Below are 9,666 nucleotides of genomic sequence, written 5' to 3' on the forward strand. Positions count from 1 at the left end.
GAAGAGAAAGCTGGAGTTGGATGGGTTTTATACACCCTTTAAAATGTTGTTACATCATTTTGTGTTATCAATTTGAAGTAAAATTTGTTGTATACATTTAAAAAAATAACAATGAATTAATGTGGTAATGGAGTGAAAGTCAAGAGTTAAAGAGTTAAGTAATTTAGATTGTAAAGTGACTTCTTAAGATAGTCAAGAATCCATTTTATCACATATTTCTGGTTCATTTGTGTTTCCTATTCTATAATTTTTTCTACATGTCTTGTCTGTTTTTCTAATAGAAATAACATAGCTTTGTTTGTAATTGATTTGTAGGGTATGCACTTTTGGAAACTAAGACTTTGCTGGCTTATGTGTTGCAAATACCATCTTACAGGCTATGATGTTCTAATTTTTCTTTGCATAGGAATAATAAATAATAAATTGTCCTACCACTATTTCTCTGGGCATTGTTTCTTGCCTTCTTTTCTTTATCCTCTTCTCCTAAATTTCCCATTAGAATATATGAGATTGTTTCATTCTTTTTCTCCATACCTATGAACAATTTCTTTTTTTTCATCATTTTCCCTCTCTGTTCATTACTTAGTGTAATATTATCACACCTAATTTCTGGCTCATCAATTCTATTTTCAGCTGTGTTCATCTGATTATCTTTCTATCACTACATAAATATATGAATAATATATTAAATTATAGAACAAATTCTTATGACTCATGTGTATTTCCAGAAGCCTCATTAAGTTCTTTTTTCAAATCATTTTAGTTATATCTTGTTCTTTCTTCTTATTTTTATTTTAGACTTCATTTTACTTCTTTTTTCCAGGGAGGAGAAGGAGGTAAGAGGAATTTCTTTGACATCACTTTTCAAAACTCCATCTAAAACTGATTTTTTTCACAATCAGCGACTATAATTGAGTTCTCATTATTACCTAAACCCATACTTCATTCTTGTTGTTTCTCTGCCTTTTTGAAATGTACAATTTAATGTCATTTAAAGTAATATCTGACATAAAATTTACCTTAATCTCCTCAGAAATGTATCCATTTCTCTCCTCTACACTGATTTTACCCATGAGGCTCTTCACAAAACTGTCTTCAGCATTAAGTCCTCCACTGGGAAAAGGCTACTAGGGGGCTATATTGGTGGCCAGCTGAGAAAAAAGTCAAGGCTCTGAGAGTGAGTCAGGAGGATTTAACTCTTGATCTCAGAGTGCCTGACGAGAACTGACTGCATCTCTAACAGAGGCTGATCTAGGAGCACCCCCAGAGTCTGGCACACAAAGCTAACCTGTGCTGCACGAGTTAGCCTTGTATTTTTTGCCAAGTCATTGACACCTTACACACCTATATTTCTTCATTTATAAAATGAGGATAAAATCACCTATCTTGGTGATGATATGAAGGTTAAAGGGAATGAAGACAATGTGTACTGGCATATAAGAATTCAAAATTTATAACTTTATTTCACTTTTTAGAAGAGCCCTGCCATCCTGACTCTGGGGCACTAACTCTGCTGTTTATTTTCCTTTCTGTTTCTACCTTGTCTTGGTTTCTTTCAGGACATTTTTCTATCTTTGGACTGACAAGTCATTTTCCGGCAGGTCTTGCTTGTGAGAATCATGTATACTGAAATGAGAAAATGTCCCATAAGTCAACTATTGTATTTCTTTTTGCCAGGTCAGGTGAATCATGGGCATAGATCAACCTGATAGTAATAAATTCTTAGTGGTGCAAGTCTGTTTTTAAAAGTCTCATAAGGGGTGCCTAGGTGGCTCAGTTGTTAAGTGCCTGCCTTTGGCTCGGGTCATGGTCTCAAGGTCCTGGGATCAAGCCCAGCATCAGCTCTCTGCACAGTAGGGAATCTGTTTCCCCCTCTCTCTCTGCCTGCCTTTCTTCTTACTTGTGATCTCTCTGTCAAATAAATAAATAAAATCTTTAAAAAAATAAAAAGAAATAAAATAAAAAAGTCTCGTGAGGGGGGCACTTGGGTTCCCTCAGTCATTAAGCATCTGCCTTCGGCTTAGGCCCTGCTCCCAGGACCCTAGAATCAAGCCCCAATTGGGCTCCCTGCTCAATGGGAAGCCTGCTTCTCCCTTTCCTACTGCCCCTACTTGTGTTCTCTCTCTCACTATCTCTATCTCTGTCAAATAAATACATAAATAAATCTTGAAAGAAAAAAAAAAGGTCTCATGAGAGGTTTTGTCATCATTGCTGTTATTGTTTCAACTGAAACCCAAGCCCAGACAGACATCTTTCCCTGTGTTATTATTTTGCCAATAGGACATTTAAACAATTTTTATTTTATGGTATGATTCAATTTTTAAAATTTTATTTATTTGAGAGAGAGAGAGGGAGACAGAGTGTGCTCATGGAGGGAGAGTGAGAGGGAGAAGCAGACTCCCTACTAAGCAGGGTACTCAATGTGGGGCTTGATCCCAGGATCCTGAGATCCATCACCTGAGCGAAAGGCAGATGTTTAACCAACTGAGCCAGCAGGTGCCCCAACAGGACATTTTTTAGCAGTCTGCTTTTCACAGAAGGTGTAGCATTTCAAGAGCCCTAACTTTATATGATTGTCTCAATTCTAAATCACCAACTCTTGTGGGCCTAAGGCTGCATCTTCTGATTCCAAGTGAACATTAAGACAGTGTTACCATTTTGAAAGAAACAGGCACATCACACTTGATGCTGACATAAAGATGCACAACACATTTTCTTTATTCATTCTTCCACTGATGTGCACTTCATTTGTTTCCATATCTTGGCTATTGTGAATAATGCTGCAATGGCCAATGGAAGTGCAGCTGTGTCTCTGAGATCCTCATTTCAATTTTTTTAGATGTCTGCCCAGAGCGGGATTACTGGATCATATGACACTTCTAGTTTTAGTTTTTTGAGGAACAGCTAAATAAGGGTTCAAATTCTTTTCATCTCACCAACACTCATTATTAGTCACCCTAACAAGTGTGAGGTGATACCTTATTGTGGTTTTGGTTTGCATATCCCTGATGACTAGTGATTTTGAGCATCTTCTCACACCTGTTGACCAACAGTATATTTTCATTTGAGTAATATTTACTCAAGTCCTTTGTATATTTTTAAATCCAGTTATTAGTTAGTTAGTTAATTAATTTCTGTTGAATTGGGGAATTACTTCTATATTTACAGTATTAACCCCTTAGTAGATATGTTGGTTGTCAACCGATCTTCAACAAGGGTACTAATAATTTTCAATGGAGAATAGTCTTTGTTTTATTTGTATTTTAACTGCATCTACAAATAATATTATTTGTGTCTCCTTGTGATATATAGATAGGCATATATATCATACCTATACACACATCAAAAATATATAAAATCGTATTGCACTTATTTCTTTAAATATTGCTTACTATAGTCAATAGCATGTGTTTAAGATAAACCCACAATCCTGTGTGAAGGTGTTGTTTATTTGTTTTTATTGATTTATAGTATTTCACAGCATAGTTATTTACTCTATTGTTAATCGTCTTTTGGGTTTTTTCCCATTTGAAGTTAATATGAATAATATTAGTATAACTTTCTGGTAAATTTATCCCAGCTTTAATGGGGAAGAGATTCTTTAAGATTTATACATAGGACTAGAACTGCTGGCAATATACATTTCCTGAGCTTTATTAGATATTCCAAGATGATTTTCAAAACAGTTGCACCAATTTTCACTATCACCAATAAAGTATGAGTGTTCCACATCCTTGCCAATAAATTGTCAATAAATCTTTATTCCTGTGTATTGAAAATTTTTATTTAATCTCTTTTTTGAAGAACATATTTAAGCCATGGGCTTATTCTTCTATTTATTTTTCCACTTTCTTAATAATGTTTTGAGAATTGTTTTATATATTACAGATATGAATTAATTTTTGTGTCCAAAAAGAAAAAATGGGTTTTAGTCAACAGATAAGATAGGTCTCACCAATCTTTTCATATAAAATATTATTTTTCTTCTTTTCCCCACTACACACACACACACACACAGAGTGTATTTCCTTTGTTCATTTTTGTGAGAGAATAATTTTGCTAAATAGATCTTAAACACACTGCTGAGTCTACCGTTTAACTGAAAAGCCTTAACACCTTGGCTATTATTGTTGTTGTTGTTTTTTTTATAAACATATAATGTATTATTAGATCCAGGGGTACAAGTCTGTGAATCACCAGGTTTACACACTTCACAGCACTCACCATAGCACATACCCTCCCCAATGTCCATAACCCCACCCCCCTTCTCCCAACCCCCCTCCCCCCAGCAACCCTCAGTTTGTTTTGTGAGATTAAGAGTCACTTATGATTTGTCTCCCTCCCGATCCCATCTTGTTTTATTTCTTTTTTTCCTACCCCCCACGCCCCCCACATTGCATCTCCACTTCTTCATATCAGGGGGATCATATAATAGTTGTCTTTCTCCAATTGACTTACTTCACTAAGCATAATACCCTCTAGTTCCATCCATGTCATCACAAATGGCAAGATTTCATTTCTTTTGATGGCTGCATAGTATTCTATTGTGTATATATACCACATCTTCTTTATCCATTCATCTGTTGATGGACATCTAGGTTCTTTCCATAGTTTGGCTCTTGTGGACATTGCTGCTATAAACGTTCAGGAGCACATGCCCCTTCAGATCACTACATTTGTATCTTTAGGGTAAATACCCAGTAGTAGTGCAATTGCTGAGTCATAGGGTAGCTCTATTTTCAACTTTTTGAGGAACCTCCATGCTGTTTTCCAGAGTGGTTGCACCAGCTTGCATTCCCACCAACAGTGTAGGAGGGTTTCCCTTTCTCTGCATCCTCGCCAGCATCTGTCATTTCCTGACTTGTTAATTTTAGCCGTTTTGACTGATGTGAGGTGGTATCTCATTGTGGTTTGATTTGTATTTCTCTGATGCTGAGTGATGTGGAGCATTTTTTCATGTGTCTGCTGGCCATCTGGATGTCTTCTTTGCAGAAATGTCTGTTCATGTCCTCTGCCCATTTCTTGTTTTTAAAATTCTATTTCCCCCTCCTGGGGGGTACAGAAGCAATTTGTAGTTTCAAAACTTCAAGACAAAATTTCAAAACTCCACCTGCTTCATTTCATTGCAAACCAGCCACTTCTTGACTGGGTTACTTGCTCTCTTAATTCCTTGGTAGTAAAGAACAATCATTTTATATTTTCATTTTGGTTCCTTCTGTTTCTTTTGGAGATATGGGTTTAGGAGGGACTTGGTCAGGACCCTGGGATCATGACCTGAGCTGAAGGTAGATGCTTACCTGAATGAGCCACCCAGAAACCCCAAAGTCTTTTTTTTTTTTAAGAGTATTTCCAATTCTGTCTGTAGTTGGAACCCAGGGTCGACTAGCAAGCTAAAAGTTCCATATATCACCATTCATGTATTTTAGAATTGGGCAAAAGAGGGACAGAAGGAAGAAGTCCTCCTCTATAATAGTCCAGGAGTGTGTGCAGTGCTACTGTTCCCAACATTAAAGGGAATATCAAGTTATCAAGCATTGAAAGCTGTATAATAACATTAATTTTCCATACATATGTTTACATCTTCAGCTTATGATTTCAAGGAAATCTAACATGACTCAATGGTTCTTTTTGTAGCTAATTTTTTTTTTTTTATTCATTTGAGAGAGAGAGACAGTGAGAGAGAGCATGAGCGAGGAGAAGGTCAGAGAGCGAAGCAGACTCCCCATGGAGCTGGGAGCCCGAGGTGGGACTCGATCCCGGGACTCCAGGATCACGCCCTGAGCCGAAGGCAGTCGTCCAACCAACTGAGCCACCCAGGCGTCCCTTTTTGTAGCTAATTTTAACACAATAATTAGAGTTAATGTGTAACTCACCAGATCTCAGTTGCTCCTACAGGGTACACTTGTGTATACTTTAATTACAACTTGCACTAAACTTACCAAATGAGCACATGAAAAACTTATTAGGTATTTAATTACACAAATGTCATTTAATCATTTTTTTTCTAAAACTAGGTAAATCTGTTTCTAAAAAATCAGGGAAATAAAAATATCAAATGATACACTGACAACAAGTGGAAATTCCAATTGCAATAGCTTAATAGTTTTGGGTTTTTTTAAATAGTATAATATAGTCTTTCATAGTAATTGTTTTCTGTATCTTCTCACATTCTGGATGTCGAGAAAAGCCTTTAACTATATTTATACTATTATCATTGCATTACAAATATTGGTTACCTAATTATCATGTCAATTATCGATACTGCACTTCTTTAAGGTAAGAAGCACATTTTTCTCATAATTGAACACCCCAACCCCCCATTGCCTTGGTAAGTGCTTGCAGAAATTAAGTACTGAGTAAGAGTATTGTACGAATGGGGAATTAGCAAAGGAGAAGGCAGTTAATCATGTCTTGAAAGTCTAGAAGCTCTTCCAGGCAGAGAAAAGGACCAAGGACAGTTGAGGTACAGAAAGTTGTTTGCAAAGACAATTAGATTTTATTCATTTAGTCAATAAATATTTATTGAACCCATTATACATGCTAGACTTTGGTATACAATCTAAGGCAATAACATATATGGCACCAGCTTCCATGAAGCTTATGGTTTATGAAAAAATGTGTTCAGCTAATAAATCACTCAAAAATGTGTCCCTATAATCTGAAATAAGTGTATAAAGCAATATAAGTATATGTAATAAATTAAATTAATGCCTTCTTTTGAGTTAATTGAGCATGTCTTATAATCCTAATTTGTCTCTATTGTAGAATTATTTATAACTTGAAAAAATTAGTTGTCATTCCTAGGGTTGAAGCCCTCACATATAGTGTTACATTATATGTTATGTAACATTAATGCTGTCTATTTATGCATATTATATCATTTAACGTGTAGAGCAAGATGCTCACAGCTAAAAATATCAATTCTTCCCTCCAAACCCATGTGCTATTTAGGTCATACATTTTACTTTTAGCATATGCTTTAAGCACATCATATATCACCATTTTTGTTTTAGATAAAGTTATCTACTACAGCTCTTAAAAGTATGGGAAAAAACTGCAATCTATGCTTTTATGCATTTATTCCATATCAGAGTTCATCCTTCTTTTTAGTTTATCCACCTTTCTGTCCAGTGTCATGTCCTTCTGCTTGAAGAATTTTCCTTAATATCTTTAATTTCCTTAATAGAGCAAGTCTATTAGAAATAAGTTGTGAGTGTGTGTAAGTCTATTAGAAATAAGTTGTGAGTGTGTGTGTGTGTGTGTGTGTGTAAAGTGGATATTTTTTCCTTCACTTTGATAGATATTTGGGGGTGTACAGAATTCTATGTGGGCAGTTTTTATTTTATTTATTTTGCAACACCAAATATGACAATTCAGTCTGTCTGGCTTGCATGACTCCAGATAAGTGTGCTGTAGTTCTTTGGTTCTCTTTATGTAATATGTCTTTTTTCTCTGGTTGCCTTTAAGTTTTCCTCATTTTCACTTTTAGCAGTTTGAATATAATAGGCAGTGTGAGGCACGTCTGTGTGAGTGTGTCTGCCACTAATTTTGGAAAAAATTTTGCCCTTATTTCTTCAATTATTTCTTTTCTCCATTTTCTTTTTCTTCTCTTTCTGGGATTCCAAGAATACATTTACTAAACCAGTTAATATTGTCCAACATCCCTTGGATTATACTTTTTGTTTGTTTGTTTTTTACCTACCTATCTTCAAGGTCATTAATTTTCTCTCTCTCTCTCTCTCTCTCTCTTTTGTGTGTGTGTGGGGGGGGGTATGTCAAGCATAGGAAGTATTTTTAATTGGCTGAACTGGGCATAAACATGTTGAATGCATTCCTTATCTTTGTTACTCTTTTTTGTTTGTTTCTAGCTTTTTCATTTGTTTCTTTCTTACAGATTCCACTTCTCTTCTAAAATTATCCATTTCATCTACATGCTGTCCACCTTTTTCATTAAAGATTTTATATATTACCGTTGAAGCTTGAATAAATTGGAGTTGGGGCACCAATACACCATGCAGTCATGGTGTCCCCCCATGAGTCCACCCAGGAGTCTATTGTGATTTTTTTTATTTGTAAATTCTTTATTTTGGCTAATATCAACTGCAGTCTCTACTACTATGGATTTAATATGGCTGAGAGGAGTTATTCACTAGCTATTATGTTGTTATTAAATACTAAAAATTAGGAAAAGACTAGAGGGTATTTGAATGGGATAAGGAGAGGAGAGCAGAACCTCAAGGGAAAACGTGGAGTCCAACCCAGTCTTGTTATCAAAAATGAGTAACCGCATCAGATCTAACTTAAATGCCAGATTCTCCAAAAAGGTTTTCAGAAAAAGGTCACATAACAACTATTCATGGGACAAAAAAATGTTGATGATTCTGGAAAATGTCTTGACACGAGAGACCCAACTTAAGAATAATTATACATACCACCACGACAGAGCTGGGATCATGGCAGCCTGGCACCAATTAAAATACTATTATGGACACAGAAATGAGTAGGGGCCAACTCTCACTCACAGACATATGTGATGTTTTATAGTGTAGAGATGTAGATGGTTTTTTCTTATGTATGTAGATGTCATCTGGAGGAGTTTTCTTCCTGCTGCCACATTGAATAATTTCTTAATTTTAGGAATATTACTTATTTTTGCTGTGAATGCCTGGAGGTGCCGACAGGGTAGTAGGGACTTTCTATTCTAGAGCCAAAATGATATGGAGCAGAACCAAGTCCATGAGGCTCAGCTGATTACCAATAAGAAATCTTTTGCCCGTGATCCCTTAAAACCTTTTCAAACCCAGACATGTAACTAATTTAGCCTTCCAGGACATTTTAACCAGCTGTTTTTGTTGGTCATCTGGTTTCAAGGAAGGATGAATGCTAATCAGTTCCAGCAGATCCAGTGTCCCCTCCATGTGCATGTCCATGACGGTTCTCTCCTTGAGATCCTCACAGAAGAGATGGTGTTTCTCCGCTATGTAGTGGAGAATGCTTCCTGTCTTCATCCCATCCATTCCACCCATTGGCATGTGTTAGAATAGCAGGTGGTTGTCATCCTGCAACCCCTACAACTGCCATTCTGTTTCTAAGAATACTTCACCCAACTGGACTCCTGAAAATAAAAAGAGAAGGAATGAAAGGTGACTTTTTGAAGAGTATACATATTGAGAATGGTGAAGATTTCAGAGGGGGTATTACACAGGTTCATGATAGGACTTTTAGGAAATCAGGCTGGAAATGATTTAGGTGAGACCATGAAAGACAATGTAGGTCACACCATGAAGACTGTATTGATTTCATCTTTATGTACTAATTAGATCACAGTAGGCTTTAAGCTGATCTGTGACATGATCATATTAGATTTGGGGAGATACAACTTAAATCACTAAGTCATGATCTATGTAGATGGGATATTATTACATTCTGAACAGTAAATGGAACATTTTAAGGTGTTCATATGAACTTATATTAAAATGGTAAAATGAGGCAATAATTATCTTTACAAACAAATGAATAAGCTATTAAGACAAAGAAAATTTAGTTTTCTTACCACCATCCACTTAGCAAAGTAATCTGTCAATAAAATATATAACTCATGAAAAAGGAATTATAGTCAACATAAAAGATAATTTGAAGATGATGAAAATTAACCAGTTTATACAT

At 35.8% G+C, this 9,666-nt stretch overlaps 1 pseudogene; it reads right to left on the minus strand.

The window, feature by feature from the left end:
- Nucleotides 1-9,113, minus strand: part of LOC122899171 — a 42,652-nt pseudogene extending 33,539 nt beyond the window's left edge.
- Nucleotides 9,114-9,666: the final 553 nt, after the last annotated feature.

The sequence above is a fragment of the Neovison vison genome, chromosome 2 (assembly GCF_020171115.1).
Source record: "Neovison vison isolate M4711 chromosome 2, ASM_NN_V1, whole genome shotgun sequence".
Lineage (NCBI taxonomy): Eukaryota > Metazoa > Chordata > Mammalia > Carnivora > Mustelidae > Neogale > Neogale vison.